Source organism: Chamaea fasciata, unplaced genomic scaffold (assembly GCF_029207755.1).
Source record: "Chamaea fasciata isolate MVZ Bird 193981 ecotype frontalis unplaced genomic scaffold, bChaFas1.0.hap1 SCAF_6, whole genome shotgun sequence".
NCBI classification, from domain to species: domain Eukaryota; kingdom Metazoa; phylum Chordata; class Aves; order Passeriformes; family Sylviidae; genus Chamaea; species Chamaea fasciata.
The window spans coordinates 65871247-65884784 of NW_027094091.1; positions in this window are offsets into that span (position 1 = coordinate 65871247).

The following is a 13538-nucleotide window of genomic DNA, read 5'->3' on the forward strand; positions in this document are numbered from 1 at the left end:
ATTTAAAATACTTCCACAATTTAATATGAAATGCTGGGTAGCAAACCCGGTAGCACTTCCAGACAGAAAGAAGTATGTTGTGTGTAACTCCAAATGTGAATTCTCCTTGCAAAGTGATGGCTTTCCACTGAGGTGAATCAAACAGATGCTCAGTTGGATGCTGGTGCTGAAGCACTTTTCTCTTGTGGCTTGAGTGTCTGATGGCAACAGCCTGAGATTTTAATAGCAGAAAGAAGGGATTTCCTACTAACCTTCCCCGGAGAACTGTCACTTGTACAGTCTTTTCCAGCCTCGTCTAGTCTGACCTGCATCTTCTCCAAAACTTGGTCAATTTTTAAATACTTTTTAAACTTTTTGTGTACCATTTGCAGAGAACAGGAGGGTGCTGGCTATTTTTTTCACAAAATACACGCTGCTCTGTGAGTGAGGTGGTCCTCCGTTCTCCCCAGAGCAACCTTTACCTGTCAGCTCTGCTGCTTCTCAAGGATGGGATGCTGGTGCTGGTGTGGATAAACAGATTTTCTCCCATTTTCAGCACAGGTGATGGAGGGAGAGGAGCTGTTGGCCAAGAGCCTCATGGTGCCAGCACCTCCTGACATGCAGGAGCTGAAAAACTAGAGGTTTTGCCCTTGTTGCATTCAGTGGATTTCTAATTTTACTTCAAGCTAATTGCTTCCTCGTCCTGGGAGGTGCCAGGGAGATGCCCAAGGGGACACAAGGACAAAGATTTTAGCAAGATCTATTGCCATAAGACAAGGGGTGTTGGTTTTAAACTGGAGGAGGGATGATTCAAATGAGCTTCAAGGAAGAAATTTTTTATCAATGAGGGTGATAAAAATGCTGTGGTCTCTGCCACAGGTTGCCCAGAGATGCTGTGGAAACATTCCAGGTTGGATGGGGCTTGGAACAAGCTGACTAGTTGAAGGTGTCCTTGCTTATTGCAGGGAGGGTGGAAGTAAATGAGATTTAAAGTGTCTCCCAAGCCAAACCATTGTACGATTTTACGATCATCTCATCCAACTTCACTGCTCCAACATGATTCCCATGAGCATGCAGGAGGCTGGGAAAAGGAATGTGGGCTCTCCCAGTTCAAACAAACAGAAAAGTTTATTTTGATGGCTGAGGGGGACGAGCACCAGAGGGTGATGCTCGTCTGATCCTGCTCTGGTTTTCAGGCCGACTGTACAGCTTTTTCTCCTGCCGCTGTTGCCGCCGGACGTGTCTCATACGGATTGGCCCAGGCTGGGAGCGTTTGTCCTTCATGGAGCCAGCGAAGAGCCAGGGTGGTCTGTATGGAGCTGCTTGTCTGCTGGGTGACTGAGTGTCCTGGGACAGCCCTGGCACCCCCTGAGTGGCGGTGCTGGGGCTGCTGGTCTCAATACTTTGGGCCAGCACATCGTCGATCCGGCGGCGTTTTGCTGCCGGGCTCCTGAGTGACTGTGGCTCTGTGACGCCCTCTGGATGGCCCCTCTTCAAGCTCTGCTTTTTGCGCGGGAAGCTGCTGCTGCTGCTGCTGCTGACCAGCACCACAGTCTGGGACAGCCCTGGCACCCCCTGAGTGGCAGTGCTGGGGCTGCTGGTCTCAATACTTTGGGCGATCCGGCGGTGTTTTGCTGCCGGGCTCCTGAGTGTCTGTGGCTCTGTGGGGCCCTCTGGATGGCCTCTCTTCAAGCTCTGCTTTTTGCAGGGGAAGCTGCTGCTGCTGCTGCTTCTGACCAGAACCACACTTTGAGACAGCCCTGGCACCCCCTGAGTGCCGGTGCTGGGGCTGCTGGTCTCGGCACGCAGCAGTGGCACTCGGTTCAGCCGTATGGGTTTCACTGCCTGGCTGCCCGGGCCTTGTGCTCTCTGTCTCCAGGAACGGCGCCGGGCCTGCTCCGCCCTGGGCTGTCCCGACAGGCTGCCGCTGCTGCTGCTGCTGTTTGGATCTGCACATTGGAGAGAGGAGAGGGCAAGTGGTGTGAGCAGCTGCGCAGGGCTCGGGTGATGTCCGTGCAGGATTGTCCCCAAGGCCTTGCCGGGCTGGCTTAAGGGCAGGGGAGGCATATGTGCCCACAGGCCAGCCTGGCCCCGCTGGCCCAAGAGAGCCAGAGGGAGTCTACCCTGGGTCGTTGTTGGAGCTCCTGCTTCCCCTTGCTGCAGCTCTTGACCGCTCCCCCACTGCCAGCCGTGGGGAGGGAGATTTTGCTCTCACCTTGCTTCTTCCCAGGAGGACACTTCTCAGCAGTGTTGTGCACCATTGTGGATAGGGAGCAGTGCCTGGAAGGTCTGTGCTGCAGGCCTTTCTCCTCCTGACAAAGCATCCCAGTCCTTGTTTGGACAGAGAGAGAGGCGTTTGTGGTGCCTCAGAGGCACCAGAACTCGCCAGTAGCCTTGGGCAAGCTCCTTCTCCTCGATCCTGTCCTCAGCTCTGCAAGTTGTGTTGCCACCTTTGTACCTTAGGGCTGGGTGATGATGTCACAGTAGTCCCTGTCACCCACTGCCCTAATTCGGGGAGGCTATCCTTGTGGGTGCTGACAGTGACTTTGTCAATGCCAGGCACGGCTGTAAGGAGAAAAACAGAAATGGGAACAGGTTCATCAACAGGTTGGCGGGCTTAAGGAGACTTAGGTCTTACTACAGGTCATCAGTGGTGATTAGGTCATACTAACCAGTCCTAATTCATTCTTTTGACAGCTCTAAGAGTACAGTTGATTGATTCATTCATTCTTTAAAAGAAGAGTTGTTCTGTGATACATTGGGCATATTGCTTGGGTCAGCCTCCTTAAAGGAAAATCAGAGTATTACCTACGGTCTCAAATGAAGCTTCTGAACCAACTTTAAGTACTCATGTGTTTTTCCCGAAAGATAAAGTCTCTGAGGCCGTGGAAACTTCAGGATTGGGGTGGGCAAGCATGGCAGGAATTTGAGAAGATTGGTGCCCTGTAGGCACTGGGGGGCTCTGAAGTCTCCCTGGAGCCTTCTCTTCTCCAGGCTGAACAAGCTCAGCTCTCTCAGCCCATCTCCAGAGCAGAACTGCTCCAGCCCTTGGATCATGGCTGCAACCCTCCTCTGGACTCACTCCAGAAGTTCCATGTTTTTGTTTTTGTTTTTTTTTTTGTTTTTAATTTTTTTTTTTAAACGTGGAGACCCCAGATGTGGGTGCAGAATTACTTTTGGGTTCAGGCAAGCGTTTGTTCATCACAGTTACTCCCACAAGCCAGCCCAGGTGGGAGCAGAGCTCCTTCCACCCCACCCACCCTGTTTCCATCCCTTCTTCAGCACATCCCATGGTGCTTTTTTCTGCTGCTTCGCAGGAGCTGTTGGCTCTTGCCCTGCCCTGACTGCTGGACCCGTCTGTGGACACTGCACAGCGATCTGTTGCCAGCTCTCTGGATTCTGAAGGAAAACCCAAGCAAATCTCTGAATCAAAGTAAAGGTGTCTTGCAAACTTAACCTAATCCTTTGTAAAGCTGTATTAAGGCCAAATTAAATTCAAATCTGTGGGTTCATTTTCCTCTTAGGCTTTATTCCTCGTTTGTTTGAGAGAGCTGGTGAGTCTTTTAGGACTCATGGTACCTTGGTTCCCTTTCAGAATGGAACAAATCTGAGACTTTTCCAGCCAGTTTTTCTTTAAATACCACGAGTTTTCATTCCCCTTTCATTTAAAATACTTCCACAATTTAATATGAAATGCTGGGTAGCAAAACCGGTAGCACTTCCAGACAGAAAGAAGTATGTTGTGTGTAACTCCAAATGTGAATTCTCCTTGCAAAGTGATGGCTTTCCACTGAGGTGGATCAAACAGATGCTCAGTTGGATGCTGGTGCTGAAGCACTTTTCTCTTGTGGCTTGAGTGTCTGATGGCAACAGCCTGAGATTTTAATAGCAGAAAGAAGGGATTTCCTACTAACCTTCCCCGGAGAACTGTCACTTGTACAGTCTTTTCCAGCCTCGTCTAGTCTGACCTGCATCTTCTCCAAAACTTGGTCAGTTTTTAAACACTTTTTAAACTTTTTGTGTACCATTTGCAGAGAACAGGAGGGTGCTGGCTATTTTTTTCACAAAATACACGCTGCTCTGTGAGTGAGGTGGTCCTCCGTTCTCCCCAGAGCAACCTTTACCTGTCAGCTCTGCTTCTTCTCAAGGATGGGATGCTGGTGCTGGTGTGGATAAACAGATTTTCTCCCATTTTCAGCACAGGTGATGGAGGGAGAGGAGCTGTTGGCCAAGAGCCTCATGGTGCCAGCACCTCCTGACATGCAGGAGCTGAAAAACTAGAGGTTTTGCCCTTGTTGCATTCAGTGGATTTCTAATTTTACTTCAAGCTAATTGCTTCCTCGTCCTGGGAGGTGCCAGGGAGATGCCCAAGGGGACACAAGGACAAAGATTTTAGCAGGGTCTATTGCCATAAGACAAGGGGTGTTGGTTTTAAACTGGAGGAGGGATGATTCAAATGAGCTTCAAGGAAGAAATTTTTTATCAATGAGGGTGATAAAAATGCTGTGGTCTCTGCCACAGGTTGCCCAGAGATGCTGTGGAAACATTCCAGGTTAGATGGGGCTTGGAACAAGCTGACTAGTTGAAGGTGTCCTTGCTTATTGCAGGGAGGGTGGAAGTAAATGAGATTTAAAGTGTCTCCCAAGCCAAACCATTGTACGATTTTACGATCATCTCATCCAACTTCACTGCTCCAACATGATTCCCATGAGCATGCAGGAGGCTGGGAAAAGGAATGTGGGCTCTCCCAGTTCAAACAAACAGAAAAGTTTATTTTGATGGCTGAGGGGGACGAGCACCAGAGGGTGATGCTCGTCTGATCCTGCTCTGGTTTTCAGGCCGACTGTACAGCTTTTTCTCCTGCCGCTGTTGCCGCCGGACGTGTCTCATACGGATTGGCCCAGGCTGGGAGCGTTTGTCCTTCATGGAGCCAGCGAAGAGCCAGGGTGGTCTGTATGGAGCTGCTTGTCTGCTGGGTGACTGAGTGTCCTGGGACAGCCCTGGCACCCCCTGAGTGGCGGTGCTGGGGCTGCTGGTCTCAATACTTTGGGCCAGCACATCGTCGATCCGGCGGCGTTTTGCTGCCGGGCTCCTGAGTGACTGTGGCTCTGTGACGCCCTCTGGATGGCCCCTCTTCAAGCTCTGCTTTTTGCGCGGGAAGCTGCTGCTGCTGCTGCTGCTGACCAGCACCACAGTCTGGGACAGCCCTGGCACCCCCTGAGTGGCAGTGCTGGGGCTGCTGGTCTCAATACTTTGGGCGATCCGGCGGTGTTTTGCTGCCGGGCTCCTGAGTGTCTGTGGCTCTGTGGGGCCCTCTGGATGGCCTCTCTTCAAGCTCTGCTTTTTGCAGGGGAAGCTGCTGCTGCTGCTGCTTCTGACCAGAACCACACTTTGAGACAGCCCTGGCACCCCCTGAGTGCCGGTGCTGGGGCTGCTGGTCTCGGCACGCAGCAGTGGCACTCGGTTCAGCCGTATGGGTTTCACTGCCTGGCTGCCCGGGCCTTGTGCTCTCTGTCTCCAGGAACGGCGCCGGGCCTGCTCCGCCCTGGGCTGTCCCGATAGGCTGCCGCTGCTGCTGCTGCTGTTTGGATCTGCACATTGGAGAGAGGAGAGGGCAAGTGGTGTGAGCAGCTGCGCAGGGCTCGGGTGATGTCCGTGCAGGATTGTCCCCAAGGCCTTGCCGGGCTGGCTTAAGGGCAGGGGAGGCATATGTGCCCACAGGCCAGCCTGGCCCCGCTGGCCCAAGAGAGCCAGAGGGACTCTACCCTGGGTCGTTGTTGGAGCTCCTGCTTCCCCTTGCTGCAGCTCTTGACCGCTCCCCCACTGCCAGCCGTGGGGAGGGAGATTTTTCTCTCACCTTGCTTCTTCCCAGGAGGACACTTCTCAGCAGTGTTGTGCACCATTGTGGATAGGGAGCAGTGCCTGGAAGGTCTGTGCTGCAGGCCTTTCTCCTCCTGACAAAGCATCCCAGTCCTTGTTTGGACAGAGAGAGAGGCGTTTGTGGTGCCTCAGAGGCACCAGAACTCGCCAGTAGCCTTGGGCAAGCTCCTTCTCCTCGATCCTGTCCTCAGCTCTGCAAGTTGTGTTGCCACCTTTGTACCTTAGGGCTGGGTGATGATGTCACAGTAGTCCCTGTCACCCACTGCCCTAATTCGGGGAGGCTATCCTTGTGGGTGCTGACAGTGACTTTGTCAATGCCAGGCACGGCTGTAAGGAGAAAAACAGAAATGGGAACAGGTTCATCAACAGGTTGGCGGGCTTAAGGAGACTTAGGTCTTACTACAGGTCATCAGTGGTGATTAGGTCATACTAACCAGTCCTAATTCATTCTTTTGACAGCTCTAAGAGTACAGTTGATTGATTCATTCATTCTTTAAAAGAAGAGTTGTTCTGTGATACATTGGGCATATTGCTTGGGTCAGCCTCCTTAAAGGAAAATCAGAGTATTACCTACGGTCTCAAATGAAGCTTCTGAACCAACTTTAAGTACTCATGTGTTTTTCCCGAAAGATAAAGTCTCTGAGGCCGTGGAAACTTCAGGATTGGGGTGGGCAAGCATGGCAGGAATTTGAGAAGATTGGTGCCCTGTAGGCACTGGGGGGCTCTGAAGTCTCCCTGGAGCCTTCTCTTCTCCAGGCTGAACAAGCTCAGCTCTCTCAGCCCATCTCCAGAGCAGAACTGCTCCAGCCCTTGGATCATGGCTGCAACCCTCCTCTGGACCTCTTGACTCACTCCAGAAGTTCCATGTTTTTGTTTTTGTTTTTTTTATTTTTTTTTTTTTTTTTTTTTAAACGTGGAGACCCCAGATGTGGGTGCAGAATTACTTTTGGGTTCAGGCAAGCGTTTGTTCATCACAGTTACTCCCACAAGCCAGCCCAGGTGGGAGCAGAGCTCCTTCCACCCCACCCACCCTGTTTCCATCCCTTCTTCAGCACATCCCATGGTGCTTTTTTCTGCTGCTTCCCAGGAGCTGTTGGCTCTTGCCCTGCCCTGACTGCTGGACCCGTCTGTGGACACTGCACAGCGATCTGTTGCCAGCTCTCTGGATTCTGAAGGAAAACCCAAGCAAATCTCTGAATCAAAGTAAAGGTGTCTTGCAAACTTAACCTAATCCTTTGTAAAGCTGTATTAAGGCCAAATTAAATTCAAATCTGTGGGTTCATTTTCCTCTTAGGCTTTATTCCTCGTTTGTTTGAGAGAGCTGGTGAGTCTTTTAGGACTCATGGTACCTTGGTTCCCTTTCAGAATGGAACAAATCTGAGACTTTTCCAGCCAGTTTTTCTTTAAATACCACGAGTTTTCATTCCCCTTTCATTTAAAATACTTCCACAATTTAATATGAAATGCTGGGTAGCAAAACCGGTAGCACTTCCAGACAGAAAGAAGTATGTTGTGTGTAACTCCAAATGTGAATTCTCCTTGCAAAGTGATGGCTTTCCACTGAGGTGGATCAAACAGATGCTCAGTTGGATGCTGGTGCTGAAGCACTTTTCTCTTGTGGCTTGAGTGTCTGATGGCAACAGCCTGAGATTTTAATAGCAGAAAGAAGGGATTTCCTACTAACCTTCCCCGGAGAACTGTCACTTGTACAGTCTTTTCCAGCCTCGTCTAGTCTGACCTGCATCTTCTCCAAAACTTGGTCAATTTTTAAATACTTTTTAAACTTTTTGTGTACCATTTGCAGAGAACAGGAGGGTGCTGGCTATTTTTTTCACAAAATACACGCTGCTCTGTGAGTGAGGTGGTCCTCCGTTCTCCCCAGAGCAACCTTTACCTGTCAGCTCTGCTTCTTCTCAAGGATGGGATGCTGGTGCTGGTGTGGATAAACAGATTTTCTCCCATTTTCAGCACAGGTGATGGAGGGAGAGGAGCTGTTGGCCAAGAGCCTCATGGTGCCAGCACCTCCTGACATGCAGGAGCTGAAAAACTAGAGGTTTTGCCCTTGTTGCATTCAGTGGATTTCTAATTTTACTTCAAGCTAATTGCTTCCTCGTCCTGGGAGGTGCCAGGGAGATGCCCAAGGGGACACAAGGACAAAGATTTTAGCAGGGTCTATTGCCATAAGACAAGGGGTGTTGGTTTTAAACTGGAGGAGGGATGATTCAAATGAGCTTCAAGGAAGAAATTTTTTATCAATGAGGGTGATAAAAATGCTGTGGTCTCTGCCACAGGTTGCCCAGAGATGCTGTGGAAACATTCCAGGTTAGATGGGGCTTGGAACAAGCTGACTAGTTGAAGGTGTCCTTGCTTATTGCAGGGAGGGTGGAAGTAAATGAGATTTAAAGTGTCTCCCAAGCCAAACCATTGTACGATTTTACGATCATCTCATCCAACTTCACTGCTCCAACATGATTCCCATGAGCATGCAGGAGGCTGGGAAAAGGAATGTGGGCTCTCCCAGTTCAAACAAACAGAAAAGTTTATTTTGATGGCTGAGGGGGACGAGCACCAGAGGGTGATGCTCGTCTGATCCTGCTCTGGTTTTCAGGCCGACTGTACAGCTTTTTCTCCTGCCGCTGTTGCCGCCGGACGTGTCTCATCCGGATTGGCCCAGGCTGGGAGCGTTTGTCCTTCATGGAGCCAGCGAAGAGCCAGGGTGGTCTGTATGGAGCTGCTTGTCTGCTGGGTGACTGAGTGTCCTGGGACAGCCCTGGCACCCCCTGAGTGGCGGTGCTGGGGCTGCTGGTCTCAATACTTTGGGCCAGCACATCGTCGATCCGGCGGCGTTTTGCTGCCGGGCTCCTGAGTGACTGTGGCTCTGTGACGCCCTCTGGATGGCCCCTCTTCAAGCTCTGCTTTTTGCGCGGGAAGCTGCTGCTGCTGCTGCTGCTGACCAGCACCACAGTCTGGGACAGCCCTGGCACCCCCTGAGTGGCAGTGCTGGGGCTGCTGGTCTCAATACTTTGGGCGATCCGGCGGTGTTTTGCTGCCGGGCTCCTGAGTGTCTGTGGCTCTGTGGGGCCCTCTGGATGGCCTCTCTTCAAGCTCTGCTTTTTGCAGGGGAAGCTGCTGCTGCTGCTGCTTCTGACCAGAACCACACTTTGAGACAGCCCTGGCACCCCCTGAGTGCCGGTGCTGGGGCTGCTGGTCTCGGCACGCAGCAGTGGCACTCGGTTCAGCCGTATGGGTTTCACTGCCTGGCTGCCCGGGCCTTGTGCTCTCTGTCTCCAGGAACGGCGCCGGGCCTGCTCCGCCCTGGGCTGTCCCGATAGGCTGCCGCTGCTGCTGCTGCTGTTTGGATCTGCACATTGGAGAGAGGAGAGGGCAAGTGGTGTGAGCAGCTGCGCAGGGCTCGGGTGATGTCCGTGCAGGATTGTCCCCAAGGCCTTGCCGGGCTGGCTTAAGGGCAGGGGAGGCATATGTGCCCACAGGCCAGCCTGGCCCCGCTGGCCCAAGAGAGCCAGAGGGACTCTACCCTGGGTCGTTGTTGGAGCTCCTGCTTCCCCTTGCTGCAGCTCTTGACCGCTCCCCCACTGCCAGCCGTGGGGAGGGAGATTTTTCTCTCACCTTGCTTCTTCCCAGGAGGACACTTCTCAGCAGTGTTGTGCACCATTGTGGATAGGGAGCAGTGCCTGGAAGGTCTGTGCTGCAGGCCTTTCTCCTCCTGACAAAGCATCCCAGTCCTTGTTTGGACAGAGAGAGAGGCGTTTGTGGTGCCTCAGAGGCACCAGAACTCGCCAGTAGCCTTGGGCAAGCTCCTTCTCCTCGATCCTGTCCTCAGCTCTGCAAGTTGTGTTGCCACCTTTGTACCTTAGGGCTGGGTGATGATGTCACAGTAGTCCCTGTCACCCACTGCCCTAATTCGGGGAGGCTATCCTTGTGGGTGCTGACAGTGACTTTGTCAATGCCAGGCACGGCTGTAAGGAGAAAAACAGAAATGGGAACAGGTTCATCAACAGGTTGGCGGGCTTAAGGAGACTTAGGTCTTACTACAGGTCATCAGTGGTGATTAGGTCATACTAACCAGTCCTAATTCATTCTTTTGACAGCTCTAAGAGTACAGTTGATTGATTCATTCATTCTTTAAAAGAAGAGTTGTTCTGTGATACATTGGGCATATTGCTTGGGTCAGCCTCCTTAAAGGAAAATCAGAGTATTACCTACGGTCTCAAATGAAGCTTCTGAACCAACTTTAAGTACTCATGTGTTTTTCCCGAAAGATAAAGTCTCTGAGGCCGTGGAAACTTCAGGATTGGGGTGGGCAAGCATGGCAGGAATTTGAGAAGATTGGTGCCCTGTAGGCACTGGGGGGCTCTGAAGTCTCCCTGGAGCCTTCTCTTCTCCAGGCTGAACAAGCTCAGCTCTCTCAGCCCATCTCCAGAGCAGAACTGCTCCAGCCCTTGGATCATGGCTGCAACCCTCCTCTGGACCTCTTGACTCACTCCAGAAGTTCCATGTTTTTGTTTTTGTTTTTTTTATTTTTTTTTTTTTTTTTTTTTAAACGTGGAGACCCCAGATGTGGGTGCAGAATTACTTTTGGGTTCAGGCAAGCGTTTGTTCATCACAGTTACTCCCACAAGCCAGCCCAGGTGGGAGCAGAGCTCCTTCCACCCCACCCACCCTGTTTCCATCCCTTCTTCAGCACATCCCATGGTGCTTTTTTCTGCTGCTTCCCAGGAGCTGTTGGCTCTTGCCCTGCCCTGACTGCTGGACCCGTCTGTGGACACTGCACAGCGATCTGTTGCCAGCTCTCTGGATTCTGAAGGAAAACCCAAGCAAATCTCTGAATCAAAGTAAAGGTGTCTTGCAAACTTAACCTAATCCTTTGTAAAGCTGTATTAAGGCCAAATTAAATTCAAATCTGTGGGTTCATTTTCCTCTTAGGCTTTATTCCTCGTTTGTTTGAGAGAGCTGGTGAGTCTTTTAGGACTCATGGTACCTTGGTTCCCTTTCAGAATGGAACAAATCTGAGACTTTTCCAGCCAGTTTTTCTTTAAATACCACGAGTTTTCATTCCCCTTTCATTTAAAATACTTCCACAATTTAATATGAAATGCTGGGTAGCAAAACCGGTAGCACTTCCAGACAGAAAGAAGTATGTTGTGTGTAACTCCAAAAGTGAATTCTCCTTGCAAAGTGATGGCTTTCCACTGAGGTGGATCAAACAGATGCTCAGTTGGATGCTGGTGCTGAAGCACTTTTCTCTTGTGGCTTGAGTGTCTGATGGCAACAGCCTGAGATTTTAATAGCAGAAAGAAGGGATTTCCTACTAACCTTCCCCGGAGAACTGTCACTTGTACAGTCTTTTCCAGCCTCGTCTAGTCTGACCTGCATCTTCTCCAAAACTTGGTCAATTTTTAAATACTTTATAAACTTTTTGTGTACCATTTGCAGAGAACAGGAGGGTGCTGGCTATTTTTTTCACAAAATACACGCTGCTCTGTGAGTGAGGTGGTCCTCCGTTCTCCCCAGAGCAACCTTTACCTGTCAGCTCTGCTGCTTCTCAAGGATGGGATGCTGGTGCTGGTGTGGATAAACAGATTTTCTCCCATTTTCAGCACAGGTGATGGAGGGAGAGGAGCTGTTGGCCAAGAGCCTCATGGTGCCAGCACCTCCTGACATGCAGGAGCTGAAAAACTAGAGGTTTTGCCCTTGTTGCATTCAGTGGATTTCTAATTTTACTTCAAGCTAATTGCTTCCTCGTCCTGGGAGGTGCCAGGGAGATGCCCAAGGGGACACAAGGACAAAGATTTTAGCAAGATCTATTGCCATAAGACAAGGGGTGTTGGTTTTAAACTGGAGGAGGGATGATTCAAATGAGCTTCAAGGAAGAAATTTTTTATCAATGAGGGTGATAAAAATGCTGTGGTCTCTGCCACAGGTTGCCCAGAGATGCTGTGGAAACATTCCAGGTTGGATGGGGCTTGGAACAAGCTGACTAGTTGAAGGTGTCCTTGCTTATTGCAGGGAGGGTGGAAGTAAATGAGATTTAAAATGTCTCCCAAGCCAAACCATTGTACGATTTTACGATCATCTCATCCAACTTCACTGCTCCAACATGATTCCCATGAGCATGCAGGAGGCTGGGAAAAGGAATGTGGGCTCTCCCAGTTCAAACAAACAGAAAAGTTTATTTTGATGGCTGAGGGGGACGAGCACCAGAGGGTGATGCTCGTCTGATCCTGCTCTGGTTTTCAGGCCGACTGTACAGCTTTTTCTCCTGCCGCTGTTGCCGCCGGACGTGTCTCATACGGATTGGCCCAGGCTGGGAGCGTTTGTCCTTCATGGAGCCAGCGAAGAGCCAGGGTGGTCTGTATGGAGCTGCTTGTCTGCTGGGTGACTGAGTGTCCTTGGACAGCCCTGGCACCCCCTGAGTGGCGGTGCTGGGGCTGCTGGTCTCAATACTTTGGGCCAGCACATCGTCGATCCGGCGGCGTTTTGCTGCCGGGCTCCTGAGTGACTGTGGCTCTGTGACGCCCTCTGGATGGCCCCTCTTCAAGCTCTGCTTTTTGCGTGGGAAGCTGCTGCTGCTGCTGCTGCTGACCAGCACCACAGTCTGGGACAGCCCTGGCACCCCCTGAGTGGCGGTGCTGGGGCTGCTGGTCTCAATACTTTGGGCGATCCGGCGGTGTTTTGCTGCCGGGCTCCTGAGTGTCTGTGGCTCTGTGGGGCCCTCTGGATGGCCTCTCTTCAAGCTCTGCTTTTTGCAGGGGAAGCTGCTGCTGCTGCTGCTGCTGACCAGAACCACACTTTGAGACAGCCCTGGCACCCCCTGAGTGGCGGTGCTGGGGCTGCTGGTCTCGGCACGCAGCAGTGGCACTCGGTTCAGCCGTATGGGTTTCACTGCCTGGCTGCCCGGGCCTTGTGCTCTCTGTCTCCAGGAACGGCGCCGGGTCTGCTCCGCCCTGGGCTGTCCCGACAGGCTGCCGCTGCTGCTGCTGCTGTTTGGATCTGCACATTGGAGAGAGGAGAGGGCAAGTGGTGTGAGCAGCTGCGCAGGGCTCGGGTGATGTCCGTGCAGGATTGTCCCCAAGGCCTTGCCGGGCTGGCTTAAGGGCAGGGGAGGCATATGTGCCCACAGGCCAGCCTGGCCCCGCTGGCCCAAGAGAGCCAGAGGGACTCTACCCTGGGTCGTTGTTGGAGCTCCTGCTTCCCCTTGCTGCAGCTCTTGACCGCTCCCCCACTGCCAGCCGTGGGGAGGGAGATTTTTCTCTCACCTTGCTTCTTCCCAGGAGGACACTTCTCAGCAGTGTTGTGCACCATTGTGGATAGGGAGCAGTGCCTGGAAGGTCTGTGCTGCAGGCCTTTCTCCTCCTGACAAAGCATCCCAGTCCTTGTTTGGACAGAGAGAGAGGCGTTTGTGGTGCCTCAGAGGCACCAGAACTGGCCAGTAGCCTTGGGCAAGCTCCTTCTCCTCGATCCTGTCCTCAGCTCTGCAAGTTGTGTTGCCACCTTTGTACCTTAGGGCTGGGTGATGATGTCACAGTAGTCCCTGTCACCCACTGCCCTAATTCGGGGAGGCTATCCTTGTGGGTGCTGACAGTGACTTTGTCAATGCCAGGCACGGCTGTAAGGAGAAAAACAGAAATGGGAACAGGTTCATCAACAGGTTGGCGGGC